This window comes from Struthio camelus, chromosome 4 (assembly GCF_040807025.1).
Source record: "Struthio camelus isolate bStrCam1 chromosome 4, bStrCam1.hap1, whole genome shotgun sequence".
Taxonomy (NCBI): domain Eukaryota; kingdom Metazoa; phylum Chordata; class Aves; order Struthioniformes; family Struthionidae; genus Struthio; species Struthio camelus.
In genome coordinates, this window is record NC_090945.1 from 50703443 (window position 1) to 50729645 (window position 26203).

General features: G+C 37.6%; 1 long non-coding RNA gene across 1 annotated transcript; it reads right to left on the minus strand.

Moving 5' to 3' along the window:
* Nucleotides 1-83: 83 nt before the first annotated feature.
* LOC104145220 (uncharacterized) lies at nt 84-25716 on the minus strand. The gene is made up of 5 exons (XR_011141031.1): nt 24364-25716; nt 23718-23840; nt 13598-13777; nt 12811-12878; nt 84-4285 (listed from the first exon to the last, which is right to left on the minus strand). It is a non-coding gene; the product is annotated as an uncharacterized lncRNA (long non-coding RNA).
* Between the last annotated feature and the right edge of the window lie 487 nt (nt 25717-26203).

Here is a 26203-nt window from a genome sequence, read left to right on the forward strand (position 1 = left end):
GATTAAGTAAGTGGTGTCCTGAAGTATGCTAGTAGTGTCAAAACCCTACTTGGTTGGTAGTTAAGGGTGCACTACTTAACCCCTTCCCCCTAGAGATGGCAGAAAAGTATACAAACAGCTGTTTCTGCTCCTTCGTAATGCAAATAGTTGATAGAGGAAAAGTGAACAGTGGTCCCAGGTGCATGGAAGCTTGCACAGAGGGTTCCTGCTCAACAGCCTTCTCCCCAGCGTCTCAGCAGGACTGGCAGAGCAGCTCTGCGGTGCCAGGTGTGGGTGCTCAGAACCCCTGATAGGGCTCTGCTCTGCTGCTAAGGTCTCCCTTGAGAGCACAGAGGAAGAAGTGACACCATCTTTGGCCAAGCCTAATCGAAAAGCAGTTATGCGGAGTTGAGAGCAGTCTGGAAGGCAGACTTTAGCTAAAACAAGCTGTGATGGATGAATAACAGCAAAACTCTTCCTGCGTCCCCACTAGAGGGCTGTGCTAGTATAGCTGTGACTGCTGGGGCTGGAGGGCTAGGCACACTGCACTTAAAAAAGGAAAGCCTCAGTGCTGTTGGGCCAGATGGTATGAATCAATGTGCTGGTCTCTAAATATTATAAGCTACATAAAATAGTGAGCCTATTTTGACAATTAGGATCTGATTCCTTAACAGGATTTAGCATTTGCAAGTGATTCTGTAGTTAACATATGGCAGGGGAATGTGAAGCTGGGGTTCAAGTCTTTGCTCTAAAATTTTATTTTCATGAACTGGAATAGCTATACTGGGGAGATCTGCAACACAGTAAGCAACAGCTGTTGCAGAAAACCACAGGAAGAGCTCTGACCATCAGCAGGATAGGAAAGAACTTAAGCCTTTATCCCAAGACTGTGTCTCACTTCCTAGGCTGTTGGCTATTTGAGTTTGCAAAGATAGGCTTCTTGAGGGGACTGGATCATTGTTACCGGCTTTGTATGAGAGTGATGCGGCCGGTTGCTTGAGGCAACTTAAGTCTTAAGTATTCCTTTGCACATTTTACTCCTTGTTCAACTTGTTAAGGTTTAATGATTCTTAAATTTTCTTCTTGGGAAGATACTCTGGAATACTTGGACTAGGGACTGTAAGTATCAGTATCTAATGTCTACTTAAAATGGAGATGCTTTCTAGTATTAGAAAGACCCACTTAAGGACTGAAGTTGCAGTAGCAAATTTACAAGTGAAATTGTATCCATTGATGTTACAAATGTATCTTTTGAAAGTATGCACGAATTGGCTAAATAAGAATACTTTTTTCGAGGCAGATGAAGGGAGCTGGGAATCACATATTTGTTCATCTGGAATAACTGCTGAAATAGGAAAAGTGTACTTGGTATGGTGCAGTGTTGTAGAAAGAAAACGTTAAGATTCTGAAAGTGGTCCAGATAAATCTCTCTCATGCAGAGATCTTGTATTTCAAGCGTCCTTCTAGGGGTGAATATGAATTCTCAAGGTTGCCAGTGAATATACAGCTGGGGAAACAGTACTTACCTAATACATTAACTCACTCAAATACAGGAATAACTCAGCACTAGTTCATGAGTAGGTTAGCAGTCTGCCTCAAATACACATGGCTGGCTCTGAAATTGCCCCTTTAAAATACTCCAAGTTGTTGCTAAAACTTGCAGGAGAAAAGATTGTTGCTGTCTGGTATTTAGCATTTCTATCACCTCTTTTTATCCAAACCCAGATTTTGCAGGTTTGCATCTATTTTCATACAAGATGAATGGTAATTCATTGAAGACATGCATAGGATGCTAATATAAAATCAGCATGGTAAGTAGAGAACTCTTATGTTGCTTCTTAATGTTCCATTCCTTTTCTTAAAGGAATAAGCTTCATCCATGAAGGGAAAATGAAATGTAAAGATTCTTAAATCAGTTCATCTTGAAGATATGTATTGACTACCATGTAGTAAGCCTAGTTTCTTGCAAAAAAAAGGAAAATAATTTGGGCAGCAAATTATGTTTAGAAGCTGACAAAAGTGTATGTAACTAGACAGGAAACTGCTTCCTCTTCATGAAAATTGATATTTCATTCTAATTCGGTGTGGACAGATCAAGTTTAAATTTTTCTTTTGCTTAAGCGTGGGAAAATGTGGTGCATTTTTAACTTAGTTCTAGCTTTTTGCCTTTCAGTTTTGAAAAGATGCAAGTTTGTCAGCAGTGAAAGATCTTCATAAACTATTCAAGAGAAAAGGCTTCAGATCAACGAAGTTTCTTGATTGTCATCTTTGGACCATTTTTATTAATCTTGACAAAATAATCATGCAATCAAATGTAATCAAAGTAAAACAAAAATGCCTTTTAGAAAGGTTACTATTTTGGAAGCAAAATGAGCAGTTTAACAACATTTGCTGCCTATATTATGAAGCCATCTTGATATCCCCAGCAGTTAGTTCATTTTTCTAGACTGAAATTTTGACAAGTCTTGAACAGTACGCAAGCCTAACAGAAGCTTTTTCTAGTTGGTCTATTCTATTGTGTAAGCTGTCTGAACTCAAGCAGGGTTAATTAACAGACATGGTAGGCACCAATACCTTAAATGTAATCTCTGCGTGCTGTTGTACAGTGGTGCTGTTGAATGCGGAAAAGAATGATGATAATACTTATGCATTCAAATTAGTTTTAACTGTGTTACTCCTCTAAGCATTAATTGGTCTGTATATCCTGAAGTGGTAATGGGGGCAACTGACAAAAGTCTTGGAAACTAGTACAGTGGTAAGTGAGATGGCCCACTCTTCCCTGAATTTATCTAAGGATTATTCATCCTGGATGTTCCTTTAAGCCTAAAGTGGGCCTTTGTAAAGACAGTGGCATTTTCTAAATCTGAAGTCCTTTTTTTTAAATTTAAAAGCAACCAGCTTCAGCTTGAAGGCAACTACTACACTTTGCCTGAATTCACACTTTAAAATTGGCAGTTTGGCACTTCTGTAACTTGCACCATTTCTGACTGCAACATCTGGTTTTGAAAACCTTAATTTGGGTTTTGTTCTTTAGACGTAGCTAGGTTGAATCGTACCCTGTTCAGTCTCCCCTGAAACACAGCTAGTCTATTGGGACAAAACTGCAGTGCCTGCCAGATAAGCAAAGTGCAGTTAAGCACTTTCTTCTGCATGCGTGTTTCTTCTCTTAAGAGGTCTTCATCTCCAGCACTTCTGCAAGCCTCTGACACTGGCACCTCAGGTTAAAGAAAATAGTGCAGGTCTCATGTGAAAGTCCCACTTACTTTAAATGCTAAAATCTATACCTATTTTTTTCATCCTATTTGTGTAGCCTTACGTATTTAAACCCAACAGAGCAATTGATTAAAAATCCACTGCAAATGATGAAGACACTTATTTCAAGTAAAATGTCTGAAATTCCTCTATTGTGTATACCAAAAAGTAAATGCCGTCTTAGTAGCTATTGCTTGCTGAAGCCTGCTTTAAACTCAAATGACAGATCTGTAAGTCAGTCCTCTAACACTGTCTAGTCAGTGGGGTGTGGCAAAAAATGTATTATGGGCAAAAAAAAAAAAAGAAAAAACTTGCCTATTGTATAGCTTAGTAGTAGAATATCTTCCTGTCAGAACTAGCAATGCTGACAGCTGCTGCTCTTGGCTAGTCTCTGCTGAGGAAACCGAGGCAGCCAGCTGTGTACTGACCTACAGAATGCAACAGACCAAAGAAATGAACTGGGTTGTGTGTTGGGAAGGTCTGCACTAGACTACTGAGATGAGATCAGGAAAGCAGTGGTTTTCTACAGGAGCTTAACTCATGAAAGCTTGAAAAACCTTGAATCTTGAGTGGAGATGCATACCTCTCTGCAATTCAGAGCAAAGCGTCTGATCCTGAAGATGGGCGAGGCTTACTTATTCACCTCATGTCTCAAAATTTCTTCCGGATTAGTTTAAGCCGTTTCCTTGGGCGTTACAGCTGTCTGAATCCTGTTCACAGCGTACAGCTTTTTTTGGGCATAAGTGAATGTTAAGTCTCTTAGAATAGCCATCCTTAAGAGATCTGAGATACAACTTGTGTTTTGAATCATTGGACGTTCTAGTTTCTTTAGGTTCTTCCTCACTGCTGGTGGCTTCTTCTCTAAATAAGTCTCTTTCAGTGGAATTCACAGTTGCTTTTGCATCTGATCATCTGAAGATGATGAGAAGGGCTGTCACTCAAAGCCACAAGAATTGTTTTTCTGTCTAGTGCTACCGCTAGGGAGGAGATTCTGCTGTCAGTTGTAAAAACAGTGTTACTGTGCAACTGTTCAGGTCCCACAGACGTACTTCACCTGGAAGAAATATTATTATATAATGTCTCTTTTATAGCTAATGCCATGATTAAAATAGTTTCAAATCATCTCTTTTGTACCAATATTCTGATTAGCCTGCAGTCTCAAAACGGTTAGAGGATTAGGGAATTCCCTAATTCCCTACAGTTGGCCAGGAAGCCATTGTCTTTTGTGAAAATGTTTCAAAAATTTTAATGAAATGAACTTGTCATAATTTGTCTTTGAATCAAAGTCTCTTGTTAAGATCAAGTTCATATTACATCTGAATCCTTTTTAATTTTTCGTTGGGCTCGGGTACAGAGCCCTAACAATTTGTTTTGACAATTTTTTTTTTCCCCAACTATCTCTGTGTTCTCTTAGTTTACTAGTTAGGGCAAGTTCAGCTTTAAGTACGTCGGCAACACTTTAAATTTGAATGAAAAACGTTAGACTAGGCTTCCTGTTTGCAGCAGAACAGAAATGAAGGAAGGAGCAGCGCTGTGTTCTAGCAGAGTGGTACTGACTGAAGTAGTACTGCCAGTTTCATATTTCTCACAGAGATGCACTTCATGCATTGCACATTGCTTTTTTTCTTATCTATGTATCAGGGAAGTTTTAAGTAGCATACACAGCTAGATTCAAACTGTAATTATTTCTCCTTTCCAAAGGCCTATTTTACAGATTAGGGATTAGTGCTTAGCGGGCACGTAGGCAATAAAATCCTCCCCAAAGTTTTGTTGTGGCAGAATTAGAGTACTTCCCCTGAAAATGGTAAAACTGGTAAATGAATTTCACTACAGTGATTTGCTCTGTAAGACTAGTAGGAAGTTAACAGCTTTTTGTTGAAAAAAATAAGCAATTGGGTAATTCTGTGGTTGAACTTAGCATGATTTAAAAGCCTAAAGGCAAACTCTTGTTTCCTACTGAGAAACAGAATAAACTCAAAAGAATTCTAGACTCTTTTAGAATAACTTTCAGTGGAGAAATTAGGATGAAATCCTGTCCCAATTTAAATAAAATTCTGTTGAGCCAGGATTCTACCCAGCATACAGATTTCCAGCTTCCTTTGACTAAAGCCTAAAAAAAGATTAAAGCTCCATGGCAACTGCTATCTCAACTCCTGACAACCATAGTATAAATTACATCTTGGGAAAACCTAATACTGAAAGTTTTATTTAGGTCACCAAGTCAGCCCAGGAAATGGTAGGCTTACAGTTACCACCCCAGCCTTCGTTCTGCTCCTGTATGGTCTCAATGAAGCAGAGATTTTGTGGGAGGCAAACTGGATGATGCTATGTAATTATACAGAGTACGAATAAAAGTGACTGGCTAGCTATAAATCCGACAAATTTCAAGTGCTTAAGTCTGCATTTTTTTTAAATTGTTTCATACTTTGGGGGGGAAAAGTGGCATTTATTTGCAACGGTAACCTTCCCCAAAGGCACGCAGTGAGGTTCAGCATGAAGACAGCAGGCCAGACTGGTACTGTGTGAGGTTACCACAGTAGCTACATTTGTTAGCAGGGGAGGAGCAGTGTTGTGTGTGATGTGCGTATGTGTGTGTGTGTATATATATATATATATGTATATGTGTGTGTGTGTGTAATATATATATTTTTTTTGTAATGGAGGGGGGAGCTGGACAGAGATTGTGCACTTCATTACTTCATTCATTTGCCCACAAGTGCTCCACCATTCCATGCTTGTACAATGTGCCTCTGGAAGCTATGGGCTGGTTTCACGCACATACAGAAATATGGTTTTCCTGTTGGTTGAAGTATTTATGCCTCATACATAATAGCCTATACAAATAGGCTATTAGTCTGAGTGGTGGAAATGAATATAAAAGGACATTAAAAGCCTAGAGTAATGGAGATCTGTGATAAGCAAAAAAACAAAAACAAAAACCAAAGCTCTGCTGTTCACCTGGAGATTATCTTGTACTGTTATTTCTTTGATTTGACTTTCTTGCTCTTTCTCTTTTTCTATTTATTTTTGACTCTAGCCTTTCTGTCTGATACAAGAAATGGAGTACGTGCTTTTCTGACCTTGAAGAATGCCTTTACTTGTTGTGGAACCCTTTACTGGAGCCACTAAAATAGCTTTTTGTTTTTCGGATAGCCTGTGCATTCTCCCTTGGATAGGGTGGTGTGCTGGCTTACCCTGTGTCGCCAGTTCCATCTCAAATGATTTGAGCGTATATTAAATCTGAATCTTCTTTCTTCTCTTGCATAATAATTTAACTTCCTCTTTCCCACACGTACATATAATTCTTTTTAAGGGGGAGGTAAGGTACATATTAATTTCATAAAACTTAGAAATGTTGAATAGTGGTAATGGAAATCATACAGAAACAACCCACTGAGGACTTTTAAAACAGAAGTACGTACTGTTATTCACTATGATTTTTAATGCTGTAATCTAATGATAATGTACACTGGACTGGTGAATCCATCTACATTATGATTCAATTTTATTTAGTAATTGAAGGTAAGAATAACTTTGAGGCCTTCCCCTCTTACACCATATTCCTACTAAACTGTGAAGGTACTTCTGGGTGATCGCTTGTAAAAAAAAACATCGTAATAAAATAATAGCCAAAACTGCATGATTGTCAAATCGGAGCTATTCTAAACTCTGGAGTTCAGAAGAAATATCTGCCCATTCCCAAAGCACTGCCAGATCAGGTAAGTTAACAGAATATTTGTTAATTCTTACATTTTCACATCAATAGGACCTGTTTGTGCAGTTTGTCATGGCTAGTGTACCTAAACGCATTAGCTGATGAAGCTTTACCAAGCCAAAAGACTTGTCTTCCTGTATGCATGCTATGCACTTCTGAAACCTGTTTGAGGATAAAATTTGATGCATTTTAAGTATTTTAATTTTTCTTCAGAGAAATCAAGAATGTTTTGTCACACACTTGTGGCTGTTGCCATGGAGACAGAATTGGTTTGGGGGAAGCAGGTCAGACATAAGTCCCTTTATTTAATAATATGTATGTATATATGTGGGGGGGACGTTCTTTTCCTTTTTTCTTTTTTTCCTTTTTTTTTCTTTTGCTAACTCCTCTCACTTGTATTTAATGACTTGTCATCTGTGCTTGCTGGCATGAGGTACAATGGCAGAGAAGAAAGCGCTCACAGATTTCAAAGGATTTCAAAGGCTTGGCTTTGTGGAGAGCGCTTAAGTAGCTGAACTGAAGCTTCAGTAACTGCCAACTGTAAAAGGCTACTGAAACTTAGAGTTAAATGAACCAAAAAGAAATTTTAAACTTTTCTTAATTCAGATCCTGCAAGTTCATCACAGAAGGAACTTTCCTGATTTTGAACAAAAAAACTTCTGTATCTATTCAGACCCTGAATGAAGGATTTAAAAAAAAAAAAAACAAACTTGCTTTTTGGAATACAGCCTCTAGGTAGAAATTTAGCAAAACAAACTCAACAGGAAAAAAGTTGTTATTAAATTTAGATCATGAGCTATTGTTTTGGCAAGCATACAAACATTTGATAAGACTCTTTTTCAAGCATTATAGACAGAGTAAATCCATGTATGCAAAACATATGCAAAACATGCCCAGATTCTAGTCCCAGTTTTCCTTCTCACTAAATTAAGCACAGCTCCTAAGTGGAGTTATCTGACAATGATAAAAATGACAGATATTCTTCAGTGTTTTTTATATCTCAAGCTAAGTTCTCCCTCTGGTCTGGCAGTGCTTTCAAATATCTCTTATTTTCTAACTGATGTAAATAGAGCTTGTGCCTTTCCTCGCTACCCATTTCTCCAAAGGTGTTAGGCAGACATTATGCTCTTTCAGCAGATGCTTCATCTCCTGTTCAACAGCCTGAATACCCGATAAGATTGTGCTGCGATTTTAAATTGTGGCCTACCAAAATATGGAATCTGTATAGGCAGATTCTGCCTCTGTTCAAAAGCTAGCTTAAAAAAAAAAAAAAAGGCCCTGAAGAAGTAATGATGTTGAAATGCCTTACTTGTGCCTTGCATAGGAAAAACAAGCAGATACGCTGGTACAAGCTCCTCAACTAAAGTCAGCCATGCAAATACTGATTAATGAGATATCACTTAGTCTCATTCCTGCAAGATACTGTTTTTGTTCTTAGCAAAGTGCAAGGTTCTGCTGAAGGCTGAAGTGTATCACCTCAAAGCATCTAACATGTCTGAGGTAAAGGCATCTAATTCAAGGCTCTGCAACATCACTAACCTTCTGCTGGATCACAGTTTTAGCACTCAGTGGGAACCAATTGAAGCAGTTACTGCTAGTTCTTTTTCTGCCATTCTGCTTTCAAATAACACAGGAAGACATCATATTTAATGGGATATTACAAGTTTCATTTGAACATGGTGCAGACATAAACGCCATTAAAATACAGACTGTGTAATATCTGTAGTGTACTTTTCTTTCAGTATATTGTTACAAGTAGATCTCTGTTTAAACCTTAAAAACCATCACAGAGCATGTCTGCTGGTACATGGAAAAACCATGAAACAGCACAACTACTTAAGCTGACTGGTCTTCCAGCAAACTCTCAATAAAGGGTGTGCACAGCTTCTCTTAGTTGTCTGTCATTACTACTGAGCAAGCCTTAGACATAGCAAGTTTCTTAGTTTTAGTTTAATTATAGACACTGAATGCCTATCCTCTTCTACTAGAATCTCATTAGATATCTGGGGATGGAGGAATTGGCTGCCTTTCTTTATCAATATGTTTTCCCTGGATGCCCTTATTTCGTTTGGTGCTTGAGCTTCTAATTTGTACTTTCTTCAGCCCAGAGTCTCCCCATGTTGTTTATGTCACTGTGGTTAGATTTTTCAATCCAGAATGGAATGGTAGTCATCTACTTCAGCTAGGAAAAGACAGGGTCACTCACATAAAATCTCAGCTCCAAATAATAAGAGCACTGGTTAGTAAGAGAGAGCTCACCACGCAAGGAACCTTGAAATACGGTTTTCAGTTCACAATTTGATCTATAAAGATGATACCCAATAAATCATATAACTCTGTAGTAATGACTGCCCAACTGTCCTGTTCATTTCCAGTTCAGAAGATCAGAATTGTTTGAGGATCCAAACTTTTAAGCAGAAACTAATTATTTGTCATTCTAAACTACCAGTTATCTGTTATTTTTCTTGCTTAGGATGGCAGGATGACCAACCCCAGTTTTGTTTGATTTAGTGGAAGGGTACAACTGAGTGGAAGAAAGTCATCTTGTTTGAATAGACATCTCGAAGTTATTTTTGCAAATGTGCAAAATCTTTAATCTTCCAGCAAAAGCACAAAATCTATTCACTTATTCTTTCTGTTTCATGAAGTTACTTTGCCAGCGTTAACCAGCTTCCCAATCATGTTCCCGGTCTAAGCAAGTCATTCAGTACAGAACTTGAGCTAATAATTGTATGGACCATACGTAAAACAGGAATAAATTCGGCAGTTTATCTTTTTTCTCAATATGACACTAAAAAACAATTTGACTAGCATCATCTGTAATTGCCAAGAAGCACATATTTGGCTTATTTTGTAATTGTTTTTAACCTAAAATTTAGAAAAATGTTCATTTTAAGTATCACACCTGTCAGATAAATGCTATAATTAGTTTGATGTTAGTCTTAAGGAATAGTGCTTCAATGACTAGCTAATATAGTATAATAATCAAGGACAATAAAAAAAATCTAGTATTGGAAGAGGATAATTAATTTTGTACTATTGCAAAAAAAATTTGTGCAATGAATAAATAGGAGTGCTTTTTTAAGACATGTTAACTAATTCTGCTCTATTCAGTTTTGGAAAACACACTTAAAGGTGGAGGGCATTTAGATAAGCAACAGGATAAGAGGAGAGAAGGTCAGATGTGTAGAAGACAATGACTTATAACAAAATATAGAATAAAGCCTAGAAGCAAGAGGATTGCAGTGAAGAATAGTCCTCAGTTGTGTGAAAATTTACTTCTAAGAGGAAAGGGGGAATCTGTGTCCAAGTGAAACGGACAATAATTAATGACCTTAAGTTGGAGCACTGAAAGTTTAAACAAGACATTAGGGAGAAAACAAAACAAAAAAGGAAGCGTCCAACTATAATGACAATGAAGCACTGGAATATATTACTTAGGAAAGTCAAGATCTCCAGTGACGAAGAGGCTACAAGACAGGCTAGACAAACATGTCAGCAGTGGTTTAATTATAATTGATCCAGCCTTTGGGTAAGGGAAATGGATGTGATCAGCAGTCCGGAGCTGTGAGAAGGCACTGACGTATCCTCGGAGGCCAAGAAAAAGCTCCAGGAGAATTTAATCAGATCTCTCGCCTGCCTTCTACCTTTTCCCCTGAAAGTTCTCTCTGACAGCTATAACAATGTAGTATTTACTCTCAGCCAGCGGGGCCAAGAGGTGAATAGAGCCATCAGGGACGTCTCGCACAAGGGCACACTTTGAGCACCACCAGTGACCAGCTCGGCAGATGCGCATTGTACGCTCCTTGCGTTCCCCCAGTGAGAAGTGAGCTGAACTGTGTTGGAAGTTATACTTCCACAGCAGTGCAAAGTCCATGAGCAAGGCTGACCTTTCTCTTCCTAGAGAAGAGAAATCCAGATTCCTGCGTAAGGAACAGTGCAGCTCCCAGGGACCTTGAGACTGGGATTAGCAACAGGAAGACTCTAATGCTACTTGGAGATTCAGATTGTGGTTACAGAATTCAGCTACAGAGGGACAAGATCCTAGCTGTTGGGGAGAAGGACTAACTACATGCTGGAGTGAAAATAGGGATGTCTGTACACATGAAGGGCCTACCTTATTACAGTAGAAAGGTAGACCCAATAATAGCAAACTTGAGAACTGTTGAAGCAAATGATCTCTTAAAGGGACTTCCAGCTCTGTTTTCTCCTGGTTGCATATGTAATTAATAAGGTAGCAATAATATTCTTAAACCCATTAAAAAAAATGATAGATGTTCAGGTATTTTAGCAACCTGGATACTACGCTTTGGTTTCTACTCATTCAAGAAACACTGGAAGAATGCTTTCAGAGTATTTTATTTGATAAGTGTCAACTTTTCTTTTGCTGGAAAGGATTAGCAAAATGAGCGTATGAATTTTTAGCAAATAGAGAACATGTTCAGTAAATAATTCTTATGGTGCAGAACATTGCCAAGTAGCTTGATGCAAATATTCACCATCCAAACCCCTCAGTTATTTTGACAAATACCTCATCTAGCTGTGTAGGTCAAGGCAGCAGTGTGCAAGAGCATAGATGTACTTCTTTGAAGAACATGGAGTTGGCACAGGGCTTGCAAACTGAGAGATGCTGTGCACAGCATGAACACACTATGACCTAGGAGTAGGTCTCTGACAAATCAGTCACAAGCTCAAGAACTTATCTGCAGATTTACTTCAGTTGCTTTTCTTTTTGATTTTATTTGTATCTAATTAAAAATATGTATCCTTTTCTTAATTCTTACCATATTTCTTTAGATAAGTAATAAAGTGCCACTGGTGTTGGTCAATGAACCCTAAAACCAGATAAACCTCTAGGCATGAACCTTTTCATATGTCTCCACATATGGACTTGTGAATAACTTCCCTAGCCGATTGGTCTGTTGACTCAGTCCAATGTTGACTGAGAAAATCAGGGTATATCATTTCAAATGAACATAGGGCTGACACTATAGACAGTAAGTCAGATGGGAAACTGTTCCTAGTAAAGCAAATGACAGCCTACCACTGATAGATTATGCAGAACAGAATGAATAACAAAGATAACTAATAATCTTTACACACTTGTGAAGAAAGGTATTGTGGTTACAACACAATGAAACTGCAAAATTCTTACTACAATTTAAAATTTATTTTAAGAGGAAAAAAGTATACAATTTCCATTTAGAAAAATAATCATCAGTGTAAATTGACTCTAAGCAATCAAGGGGTGGAGTTAATTATGAATATGATTATACTCTACCCTAAAACATTTGCCTATTGCAAGATCTTCCTGATATCGGATCATAATGAAACAATGCAGTAAAAACAAGGTAGAAAGAAGACACATTAAAAAATGAGAATACTAAAACAAAGCAGCCTTTCATCATTCTTACTAACATATACTTCAGCAAGCAGAAAAATATCTTGGGATTTCAGAGAAATTGTAACGTTGTACATTTTGGGTTGTATCATCAGAAAATCTACATCGTGGCAAATAACAATATAATTTCCTTCATTATGTGATAGCCTTCCTTATCATTTAGTGTAATGACAGCATTTTTGGTTATTTGTATTCTAGCATCTGCAATGCACCAGATTGCAATAAATATAACTACAAATACATGTAAATATATAAGATATGAGCTGAGAAAGTAATTCTGCTTACCTCATCTGATACATAGGATACACACTTTTAAGAAAACACATGTACATTGTAATTAAAACAAAATATGATAAATTAGGATGTTGCTTCTCACCTTTTCATCTCCTCTGAGCAAGTACTGACCAATGGTGTTACATTTTTCGTTAGCAAATTGTTGCCATTTTTCTATTTCTTTTTTTACCTTGTTCTCCAGTCTCCTTTTCTTTCTTGTCTTAGTTTTATTATGCCTTTCTCATGGGTTCTGAAGTTCTAAAACAAAAAGAATATTTACATTTGCCACCTGATACAACTTTTTGATTACCTTTATTGAAGCAAAATCTCTCAGAAGGAAGGATGCACAACTCACTAACAGGTAGTCACTGCAATTTTAAGGTTTCTGGGTAAACTACTTCTTTTCATCTTTTGTACATTATAAGCAGGTGGCGAAATAACTACTGCCAATAGCGATGGTGGATTCAAGATAAATTCCTTGCATTTACTCAGAAGTCAAAATAGACTGTCTGCAGCTCCAGACTTTAAGGGGTTCATGAGAAGTAATGAGGATAATTGTAATTATTCTTACCTCCAGTTCAACCAGGACTAGCTTGCCAATGGAAAATTTTTAAGGGCTGCAGATGAAAAAAGATGGGAAACCACTAGTTTAGAGCGCTTAGGGACAATAATGCTACCTAGTATTTAAGTGAGTATAGTCATAACTCCTCACTTCTTCTCAGGCAGCTGGGGTCATTAATTCTTGCAACTGAAGAAATATAGTAACTGTATGTGAGTCCATTCCTTGTGTATTTGATCTCCCTGCTTCAGGACAAGGACACTCTGGCTTTGAGGAAGGAAGGTTATGATGAACTGCTTTTTTATTTGATTACATTTTTTTTATTTATTTGAATTTCTATTTCAGTGCAGATACATGACCCTGGACAACAGTTGTTTCAGCTGCAGCTCTGCAGCACTAATGAAGTTAAAGTCGTCACCTGTGGCTCCCTTGCTCCCTCTCCTTTTGGGTGGAGTCTCCTTGCACGGATCCCCAGTGGCCTTTGAAAGAAGATGGCCTGCCAGAATAAATAGGTTTCGCACAAGTCTTGTCTTTGGGTCCTGGCCTCAGCTGACCTTTTAAAAACCCAGTCTCCAAATTCCAAATGACAAAGTGGTCCCTGGCAAAACAACAGGATTCTTTGATATCACATGAACCATGTTCTGGGAACAGCACCAAGAGATCTTATCCAAACATTTCTCATAGACCTCACAAACACTAGAGAAAACCAATTCAGTCCAACAGGCACAGGGAAGAATGAATTGCCTATCTTTCTGCTCCAGTGAGGTCTTTATTACTGTTAGAGGATTTTCTCTCCAGAAAATGACATTTTTTTGCCTTCTTCCATTTGTGGAAAAGGCAGCTTTAGCTCACAGTTTGGGTCCCACAGTAGCTTTAAAACTATCAAGTACAGTTGACCTTAACTGGACTTAGAGTTTCCACTCAGATGCACAATATACTGTAAATAGTTGTTTATTTTCAGCTTTTAGCTTTATTTAGAGACATTTACATGCATATCTGACAGCTTTTAAGAGAATGCACTTTATGCTGATGACTATCACGACTCAAAAAAATCAGGAGGATTGGCTGAACAATCTTCGTATTTAAAAGTATTTATCAGTTAGAAGTGCAGAGAACGAACATATGATTTGTTCCATATGTAAAACTTCTTGGATGATGCAGTCAGTGCCAGAGACAAACTCCTACCTATTCTCAGGTCAAGCAGTAGTTCTTCCTCAAGAATCCTGTACTCCTTACTTTGGCAAGGAATGAGGTAAAGACCTGTCTGTTTCTTCATATACTTCTTTTTCAAAAGGTCATAAATTAACAGAGTCTATTAAAAATATAAAATAAACCCTGCTGCCTGCTTTGTATAATGAATTATCTAATTAAATGTCTTGTTTTATGGAAATGAAAAAAAATCATCCATAAGCACGCACTCCCACAAACTTACTTTCTGAATAAATTTGCTGCTAGTACGTGAAAAAGGGGTCTCGGAGAATCCATAAAAAAGGAGGCCAACCCTTTGTCTGTAAGGGCAAAGAGTTTCATATCCCTCACCAGCACAATGTCAGCGCTTTCTTCAAGTCCCTTTTCCTTTTTAACAGCATTGCTTTGCATTTTGATTTTACTACGTTCCACACTGTAAAGACTCCAGCACTGAGATTCCTGCACACAACGCTCCTTCAAGACAAAAAAGAACAATCTATGACTAGTAATTATCAGGACTACACAGCTGTCCCCATTTTGCTTCAAAGTTCAAAGCAGCCTGATTTATGAGTCTTACAAACACTCCTAACAGTGGTCTCTAATTGCCTAACATAGATATCCATATACTCACTTGCAACATATGGCTGAAATCCTGGCCTCACTGAAGTCAGGAGCTCATTTTTGGAGTTCTAAGCGCTCAACTTTTTTTAATTCTTTTTTTTTTTTTCCATAACTTGGCTGGGACAGGTTCTACAAAGGTCTGCCGCATGAAGGTGTTGTGAGGATGAATTCTTTTGGTAACGCTTTCTGTCGAACTTGCTTTAACTGAATAATGCTAACAATACTCAGCACTGTGTATATTTATAATAGTTGTGAATCCTGCCATTTGCAGTGTGTAAACTATATCAGAAACTAGCAAGGCTATTTAGAAACAAATTATGGAAAGTAGTACATTTTGTTTAATTGCTTTTTTGGCAGAACCACCTTTTGCAGGCTTCAGTCATGTTTTCGAATACAGCACTGGGCCTGTCATGTGTGCTACCTGCCCTTATCTAAAACACAGAGAATGTTTAAACACTGAAGATCTGTCTTTTCTGAACCTGCCTGGGATAATTCTGCATAGTCACAATGTCTTGAGCTCCATCTATTTCTTTATACTTGTTTGCAGTAACAGTCAAAGGCTGGTCATTGACCTTTGAAGCCAAGTGCCACATTTGAAGGTAGTTCTCTCCAAAACAAAAGGCTAAACAGTAATGGACTTCAAGGCAGACACCTACACATTTAAGGTTAAATTGAAAAAAAGAGTATTTGTAGTGCAGGAATAGAATATTCTATAACACATGTGCCTGTGGTTGTTTTACTGGGACTATCAAATTGCTTACAAGGTTTACGTGAATTTTGTCGTCCACATTTTTGGGACACAGGCCAGGTACACAAAGGTCTATTCTGTTCAGTTTCTAGGTGCTGATTGCTATGTATGAAGTCTGATGTGATCTGGCTTACGAGAGCTTGGAATTAAGCAAAATTTTCTCTCTGCACCTGCCTTAACCTAACAATTGTGTTCACAAGGAATGTTTCAGATATCTTCTTCTAAGCTTAGCTGTACAGCATTTAGGGTCTTGGGACATTTTTTACAACAAGCCATTATTTGACTTTGATTCCATCAAATATACATTTGCATCTAGCATTATTTGGAAGAAGATATAAAACCTATGCTTAATTTTTCTTCTTCAATAATAACTCATTTTACCGATAAAGCATTGGGATAACAATAAAAGCTTGAATTCAGCACTGAAATTCATATCTCTGTTTTCCAGAATTTGGGGATTTTTAGGATTAGACGGTATGTTTCAGGGATAAGGAGTAATCATAGCCCTCGGAACTTAATTTAAATTTTCTTGAAGTGGTGGACAATTCCTAAGTCACTTGATTCAGATCTCTTTTGTAGTCTGACAAGAATAAATACATTGTTCAGAACTTAAGCCTATCTATCTCCTTTGTCACATGATTGATTTCAGAGCATGCAGGTCGTTTGGTATTATTGAAAGACACTAGCACAGACTGTGCAATAACTAACGAATAAGGAACGACAATATTCACAGTCTGAGATTTCCACCTGCACGATCCCTTCAGGAATGAATCAATCTATAAAAACAATTCTCCTTTATTTAACATATGGCAGCAGAAATGAAACTGCTCATCTCCAAGAGGAACCAAAGGTAACTTGCCCTCATGCTTATGGCCTTCAGATTTCAGAGTATTATCTCAGTGGTATTAATGTTTGGAATAGGGCTGAATGCCACAAGACAAGAGCCCAGATGATTAATGAAGTAAGTGAAAATAAAGTCTTTGCAGCAACCCTTACAAGTGTGAAAGTAGGCAAAGGTGCTAACTCCGAAGAGTTCTATTTGCACAATATCCTGCTGCCTCGTGAAAGGGCACCTCTAACGAACAGGGCTGTACACAGCAAGAGTGAGGTTTCTACTATACCACTAGAGACATTTCTAAAGCAGCAGATGTTTTTAAAGCTGCAACATTAAGTGAAAAGAAAACTTGCTCTCTCAAGAATATTTAAGGGTCAAACTCACGGCACTGTAAAATAACGGCAACTCTGCTGACCCTTGTGAAAATATCGAAGTAATATAGGACTTGCTCTTGGAACAGCTGTCAGGCATGGCAGGATGCACATACCAGAAACTGTAAGGTCTACTGGAGGAGTGAGAGCGCTGGGACCTCCTGCCTTGAGACGGAATTCAGCTGGGTGAAGAAGTTAGGGATAAAAGCACAGATTTTTAGGTTGACTCAGGCACCTAAAGCTGCAGGAAGGCTGCCAGTGTGATTTTCAAAACCTTCGACATTAGAAAAAACACTATAGGCTGGCCACCCAAATATTTTTAAAAACTGGGCACAGGTTCCTTTTCTGGAGGAGAAAGAATATAGTTTGTAAACATTCGTTCCTTGAAGATCACAGGGAAGTAGTCGTTAGTTACCGCTGCTCCTTGAACAGCGACCATGAGCTCTTGCCGTATCCGCTTAGCACCCACCTCTCCTCTGCTAGCACTGAATACCATGGCTTATTTTTCATTCCCATATAAAAGAAGAGTCAGTATCTCCAGCCTTACACTGCCACACTACCAAGTAAAGCCTGAAGACTAAGTGCATATACAAGGAAGAATTAATCCTGCTTCCAGATGTGTATGTGCAAACCAGTGCAACAGGTATATGATAATATCAGATCTATCCTGTAAGAATCAACTAGATGATTAAGTTACGGAATAAAACCCAAAAGTTCTGATGCAGCTTGATTTGGACTTTTAATACCAACTATGACATGACGGGGAGAGGGAAGGCAGAAAGTGCAATCTTGCTGCTCCGGCGGTTACAGTTTAGGAATGAAAAACTATCAGATTGCCAAATATGCTAATTAATTGCTCATTTTAATGCTATAAAAGATTGTTAGGTACAGTGGTTGGGATTTTTATTGTGGTTTGATTTTGCTTTTGTTGAGGTACTTTGCCCCTGTCTCTGCACGCGCAGAATCTAGATGCAGCATATGTTATGATTTTCTGTACTCCCATCCTAGCTTTTAAACTCTTCAGACATACTAGTGATAAAATATGGGACTGAATAAGGATCTCAAAATGCACCTTGAGTTATTGTCTTTATAATCTCTTTTGTCTATGGCCTCTCTTACATCCTCTCACATCACTTTTCTTCCTAACACTTTGTCCTACCTCCATGTGATTGGATTTGTCTTTGCAAACTATTTCTGCCTTTAATGTAGAGTACTTGCAGAGCTATTTGAAAACCAAATTAATGCAAGTGGCAGACACTTGACTTTTCCTAAGCCTCATCATTCTAATCCTGTCAAACATACTGCATAGGTAAATATGACTGTCTTTTCCTATTGTTGCATGTTGCAGAAGTGGACTAATCATACTTAGAAAAGTTTTTTTTTTCTGTGACTATAATATTTACACAGAGCAAAGCTGAATAATGAACTCCCAGCTGATGCTGGGAGTAGAACACCAACTGAAAGGGCACCTGGTGTTGCATTAGCACAAACTTTGTTCTCAGATTTTTCAGTCTGACAATCACTCTCAGCAAACATTGTGTAAAGCTGCATGCTAGACTGGCATGTCAAACCAGACAAGAAAGCCCTTCAACTTATTTTTGGAAGAAGTACCTGCAGTTTAGTAGTAGAAGATACAGTAGATTGTTGAGGGGGTGATACGGGGAGACAATGGAAGTCATACCGACAAAATGTACCCTTACATCATTTGCATTATTTAATGACAATACAGCAAATATAGAGCAATAGAGTAAATATAAAGAAATTATGAACAGATCTAACTGAAACCAAAATATAGTGATGGAAGACTGATATTCAAGTTGAATTCTGATTAAGGATTTTAGTCACAAGTTCTCCGTGAGGGAAAATACTTTCTACTAACCTATAAGCACAAAGAATACAATCTTTCACTGAATTCCTTGATATAAGTATGGAGCAATCCTTGTGCACAGGAATATCTGCTGAAGAAATGAGTATTTCAGGTAACAATTGGCATGAGTCTGTCAGGTCAAAGCCTGAAATAATAAAAAAATGGTATAGGTTCGAGCACAGAGCTGAGCACATTTCCTGAGTCTGCCATATGTTCCTTTCCCTTCCCTGCCCCAGAATAAAATATGAAGCACTAAAGTTCTCAGGGGAAAGGAAATCAAATGTGCAAACAGGGGATATGAACGTATCACCCCCACCAACAAAAAGCAGGAGAGAAAAATAAACCTAAACAAGGGAGAGAACCGAAAAAAGACTGAAATGACAGTGGAAATGAAATGCAGGTTCAAAGGAAAAAATGTCAAAAATAATTAGAAGGAGAGGGAAAAGGAGTCAAAAAAATCTAAAAAGAAAAGTGAAGGGTCACTTTATGGTTAGTTAACTGCATCTGAAAGAAATCACAATATAATCTAACTCCTCTTCTAAAAAATTGCTAGATTCTCTCCTATTTTCTTTCATTAAGAAAATCCTAAAATGCATGTTCAAAGTGTCGTATAGCGCTGTTATTTATTCAGCAGCCACTGCTGAGGAGGTATCACTGTAAACTGCATAATTTAAGGTTTGTTTTGTTTTTCAGAATTAACAGTTTCCTGCAAATCTTTTAAAAATTTTTTTACATTTTACTTTCTATCTACTAGATTTGACAGGTTAATTCCCATTGAAATGCTAAAAAATGCCTACAGGGTAAAAAATCCTGACAAGTTATCCCATTATTTAACTAATTTGACAACTAAAATAAATACAGAAATAAGTCCTCCTCTCTGAAATGTTGAAATATGGATAATGAGCCCGTTCATAAGTCAGATAGGATCCAGATAGATAGAATAAAACGTTAAAAAAGCTATTAAAACCTCCATGCTCCAGGATATAAAGCAATTTCTAACTGAGGAAGTCATACAGCAAAGTCTATTAGACAGCAGTTTGATATAAACTTTCTTGTACCTTCCTCTGAAGGAAACAATAAGTTTCTGTCAAGGAAGAGAACCCTGAGCTGAAACTTAAGTTATTTGATGTGGTCATTACTATTTTTGCATGATGAGAGTCTGAAATGGAAAAAATCTCACAGGAGGTTTAATAGGCTGTTTACCTGCAATCAGGGATGCAGCAGAGAACACACACGACTATTACCTAAGCAAGTTCCAGTGTCTCCCCCTCAGTTTGCTGTAATTTTTATGATCAATACATTAGTGGCGTTGTAGATGGCAAAGGATGCCACAGCACTGCAAATTACAAAGGGCTCCAGGAAATAGCAAGTGGCTATTTGAGGTGGTAAGGAACAGTTTTGTATATCATTTCTCAGCTGTAATTAACTGTGTGAGTTTTCCTACCTTTTTTAGTACAAACAAGTCAACTCTACCTAGTGCTAAGGACAGTTTGCATACATGTGGTCAGCTACAACTCAGAAATGGTAAAAGAAGCTGTTCCTTACTATCTCTCAGCTATGAATCTCCACCTCTAAAAGCATATTTATTTATCTGTGGATGACTATTACTCCAAGTGCAGAAGGAAACATATGGAGGGAAGCTCATTTGTCCAGAAGGACCAGATGTCCTCTCATCCTCTAAGTCAAAGGAACATTTTTTTCTAAAAGTTGCTGAAATATAAGCCATTTTTATGATTTAATGAACACAAAGAAAGCTAAGAACAAGAACAATAAACCTCCTCTCACCTTGCAATTTGCTACCATCAAAAAAAAAAAAAGAACACGGAGTTTCCCTTTCATTACAGATGTCAGTACTGGCACATCCAAGTAACGATCACCTATATAGATCACTCTCCCCAATGAAAGATCCCAGATTTTAAAAGAACTCTGCTCAGTCACTGCCACCAGTCTATTCTTATGCACAACAACACAGTTAATGTTCTTCCCAACTCCATGGAGTGTGAAGGTTGCTTTGCCAACACTTAAATCTCAGAATTTCAAAGTATCATCCTGAGATGTGGTCGTAACTATGAAATGCTTATGGGTTTCTGCAACTGCTGTGATTTTTTCCATGTGACCTAGGAGTTAATGTATTTTAAAAAACAATGTGGTTGCATTAATAGTCTATAATTAGACACACACAACACCTTTTTATTTTTAAACAATAGGCTTACTGTCTATTTCCCATTCAGTTGGTCTAGATTATACTATTGTTGCTGTCTGATTGTTCTCTCTCAGTTAGGAAGCAAACCCAGAGGTTAACCAAAGTGCAGTTACATTTAGGTACAGAACTAGAATTAATTCATCATTAAAACTGAGAAATCAATTGCTCAGAATTGTGAGGATTCAGAGTTCAAGCCAAAAAGATTTTCCATTTGGTATCACTTCCAAAATATTGTATTTTCTACATACTAATTAGTATTATGTATTTGTCAATTAGTGTACTACGTAAGATAGCATCAGATTGGTAAACTGAACAAATGATTAATCCTGCCACACATTCTGCACACTACAGGCCTAACTTAACACCACCAAATTCTGCCATGCCTCAGGTTGTAGCTTAATCATAAAATCACAGCAGAATTCCATTACTCCAACTTGAACTTATCATTCATGTGGAAGAAGGGAATCCTTGGCTACAATTCCTGGTTCAAGGCTGTATTTCATCCAAAGGCTCTACTGTGCATTAAATGGACGTGGCCCTTGCAGCAGAACTGGAACCCATGTTCTTTTGTTCCTAACCTAACATGAGAAGCCTAATGGCTAGTGTCTCTGTCATAGTGAATCTGTAATTATGCCATGAAAACTGTAATGATTCAAAAGCAGAGCCAGAGCCCCTCCACCAGCAACACCGCCTTTCACCAGGGCAGAGGTGAAGGTCATAATTTTAGACATCTGAAGTCACCTAAGTTCTGTTCTAGTTGTAACAGAATATATCTTTGGTTAGCAGGCAGATTTGCACCAGTGCAACTGATAAAAGTACAATTACTTACTAATCCTGACCAATTATTGTTCTGACATAAAGGAAAATCCAGTAGCTCTAGTTTATACAGTTATTTCTGGCTATAACTTGTGCGTTTTAGAGGTTTCCATTTTCAACTTTCATTTTATTTCTTCACCTCTCATACTAGAGAAAGTATATGAATCAATTCAATATATGGTGTCTTAGTGGAGTTAATAATGTGTTTGCAAACTTACAGGAAACTACTAGATATAAAAAGGCATTAGCTCAGCAACCGTGATAATAGGAGATATATATATGAATCCTTCATGTTTTAACTGATAAATGTATTAGCTGTATCAACATTCACAAGAAAATCAGAACAAAAACGCTTATTCTGGGACTAGTCAGGCTCCTAACCTGTTCACCATAGCACTGAGAATTAGTTTTAAATCATTTTTAGAGGCCTGAGGTTTTTACATATAATAATGAAAATATAGCTTGATATTATTAAAAAGTGGCTTGAACTTTAATAAGCTTCTATTGATATGCTTAAGAAACTATTGCAGTTGAGCTGGATTAAAAAAAATAGTTGAGTGAAAAAATGCAGAATTTCTATGCTGGAACCAATCTTATTATACCACTAGTTTTTTATCATGATTTGGGATGATATGTCAAAATACTGGCATTTTTTAGGAAAAAATGAAGATATGTAACTTTGGAAATACTTAAACATTTTGTTTCAACATTCTCAGTCAAAACAAACTCTTTAGACTCTTCTATATTTTTACGTGTTGAATTAAATCAAAACCCATAATTTGCATGAATTACATTTTTTGTCCTTTCTCAGTCGATTCATTTATTGATAAACAAAATATCACTTTAATATAGAGCAGAAATATCCTCCAGCCTGTTTGTAGTCTGGAATTTTGAGAGATTTCCTTTCAGAGACAGGGATAAGCTATTCACCCTTGCTTCTACCTGTCTTCATTTTCTCAGGGGACACTTAGTTTATTCTCAGAGTTTTTTTCTCTTTTATATAATTATGTTATCCTCATTTACATTATAAAGAAGTGAATCCATAAAAAAACAAACAGTCATGACATGTAAATCACAAGCTTTGTTTGCTTTACACTGAAGTAACAGTTCCCACAAGAGAGGTCATAACTCCTCGGTTTTAACAGCCTCAATAGTGACATAAGGAGCTGCAAATCCAGGGGAAACAGCCATGCAATTATTTGTGACGGTCTTTGGAGTTTTACAGCATGCTACATCCCACTTTTGAGTCCTGGAGGGGTCGAGATATAATATCCATGATCCACCTCATTTTTATGACTGAGGAAAATGAGCAGGCTATGTTTTTTTTGTTTTCTTTTGAGTCTCTCAAAGTTTTTTCCTCAAGAGACAATCCTTGATGAGTGTGCTGCAGTAAAGATCAGCAGGCAGACAGTAGAAATGAACTACTAGCAGTGCTTTTCAGTATTCTTTTAAAATCAATACTTAACTGTTGAAGATGACAGCATTAAATTGCAACTAGGGACTAGAGAACTGATGTCTAATTTTTATATTTTCTTTTCCCAAGCAATAAATAAACACAAATTTATGGAAGTCAGTGCTGCAAAACTACAGAAGTTTTGGCTCAAATTCTCACAGCGGAAGAGAATCTCTTTCATACACTGGAGGAAGAAAAACACAGGGGGCGAGGGAAATGTCTTGGCTGGAGCCTTTATGCTGTACTGTTGTAACTGAACGCTGTGGGGAAACACAAGGCATTCGACTTTCAATAGAGTGTTTCTCAGACTCAGACTGCTGCTAAGGATTGTCATCCTCCAGGTTTTACTCAAGCAAAACTCAACTCAAGTGTTATCCAGTCAGGCTACTGAGAAAGAAACAAGGAATGAGAGTTGTTTTATATGTTTTCCTCCTACCTGAAAGGAAGCCCGCCCACAAGGCACATGAAGGCAGGATGCTGAAGGCAGAAGAAGAGGGATGGCAGATTCCCAGCACAGGGACAGAAGAACTGGCAGGCTGGGCTACTTTCTTAGGGCCACCTAATTACAAAAAACAGATATGTTTTTATATTATAATTTAAACTATTTATTATGACAAGCAACGAAAATATCAGCATCTTGTGTTGCTGAGAATGAATCTTCTATTATATTAATTTCTATATAGTATTTATTATAATATTTTCTTAATAGTTTTCATTTCCTTATTTTTAATAGCTAGGCAAAGCTAGTAGCTCACTGATTCTTCTACAATTAGCTGTAATTATCTTTCCTAGTGCTCCAATATGCGAATGTACACAAATGTATTTAGCAACACAAGAACTGAATCTTGGCTGTTCAGAAAAAATATTAGAGTCTCAGAGTTACTACAGAAACATTCATATCAGGCCACAGATGACATGTTTTATATTTCTAAGATTTAAGAATAATCTTTCCAAATAGACAATTTAAAATCTAACAAAGAAAAAAGAAAATATGCCAAATTCAGATACGATTAACCTAAGAATTAAACCCCAATTATTTAAATAGCAAGACTCATAGTACATAGTGCCATGGGCTTACTTACGCCTACAATTTGATGCAGACAGCTTATAAGCTGAGAAGCCAACTGACAAAGGTCCTTCAGTAAAACTTTCTTGGATAATCTGAGGGCTTCACTTAACAGACTCAAGTCAGCTACTGCCCTGTGGAATGCAAAAAACCAATTATAAAAAAAAAAGTATTACAAACAAGCTACTTCATTAAACATAGTACTGCTTTTTATAGAAAAAAAAAAACCCTCAGCGAGAGATTCAAGCATGTCTCTTGTATCAATAAAAATTAAGCTTTTTAAAATATGAACCATGTTATATCATGGACATTTGGCATCCCCCTTTTGGGCCTCAGAGTAGCCATCAGAAGCCCTGCAGTTCTTGTAAGACATGAGGCCACCTCTATTATAACTGAAGAGAAGAAGAATAATTATTTTCACTATTGAACTAAGCATTCAAAATGATAGCAAGACTATTTACCAAACAATAGATATGTACAAATAGCTTTATAAAAGCCATAACCAAGCTTCGTAAGTAAATCTGAGGACGTTTACCTTAGGAGAACGTCCTAACAAAATCTAGTATTAGAAATCATAATGCCCAGTAATTAAGAGACAGGTCAGACAGTGACATCTACCAGAATCACGAGAATCACTGCTCTTGGAGTTGAGTACCTTTTGAGATGAGCACAGATATCAAAACATAGTTTTTAAACCAGAATACTTACTTCAGGAGGGCTACTTACAATGAAGTACTACGCTGGTTAGGGTACCAGAGTATGGTCTCTACTATGTCTTAATAAATACAAAGGACACTTATAATATTTTCTGTAGCGATGAGAACAAAAAGGCTACCTGAGGTAGTCAAAAACATTTTCCTGTGGTAAACTTCACCTTTCTGATACAAAAAAGAAATACAACACAAAAGGGAACAAAACATAAGACTTTAGCATGAAAATCGAAACTGTTGTCCCTGAAATGCCACTGCGGTTCCTCACAACGGCTGTGGGTTTTGGAGGCGTCACGGTCCGTTTTTCTCAAAGAGCAGAAGCCATTGCTTATGGTGCATCTTGGGGTGCACGTGCATGGAGTGACAGAGATCTTGATCCGAGAAGGCTAGCAGGTGAATCAGCATCAGAACTACCACAAGGAGAAGTGACAAAATAACAGATATCAGTAATCAATGATCAACTTAGTGGTATACGAATAGCTGTCTGACCATTCCTGCAAATGACAGAGCTGGTCTATGGGCTAATAAATTTTTACCAAAATATCCCTTTTTCCATTGTTATGAGGGACCCTCCTGACTGGTTCTGCTTAGATGACCAGGCGGCAACATCAACTGTTTGTGAAGTTTTGGGATGAAAGATAATAAATATAAAAGCACATTAAAATCAAACACTTCACAAGTAAGATTTAAAAAAAACAAGCCTTTGAAATATTTTCTGCTTCCAGATTTTCACACTGTGAAGTTGTTAGTCAGAGAATGCTGACTGCAGCGTGCTACCACAGTGAAAAGAATGGACCGTGCTAACGCGCTGCACTCACCGATGCACAAACTACACGGGGTGCTGCAAAGATGTGAGAGAAGGACAGCGAGGGCTCAGGACTCAACCATCTCCTAGGCCAATCACTACCGCTTTGAATGGGTAATTTATGGAACTTGCCCTCCAGCTCTGGCAGCTGCTTTTAAATCCTCCTCTAGGGTTATAACTGACAATGCGCAGGATTTACGCAACAGAAATTCAGTTAAACAGTCATTCTGTTATTAATGTGGGGATATTCTTAGATTGGATCAGATGATATGAAGTTCCAAGAAGCTAACTCAGACTGAATTCATGACTTTCTTCAAAAATCAGGCCAGGGGCTGAAAAAT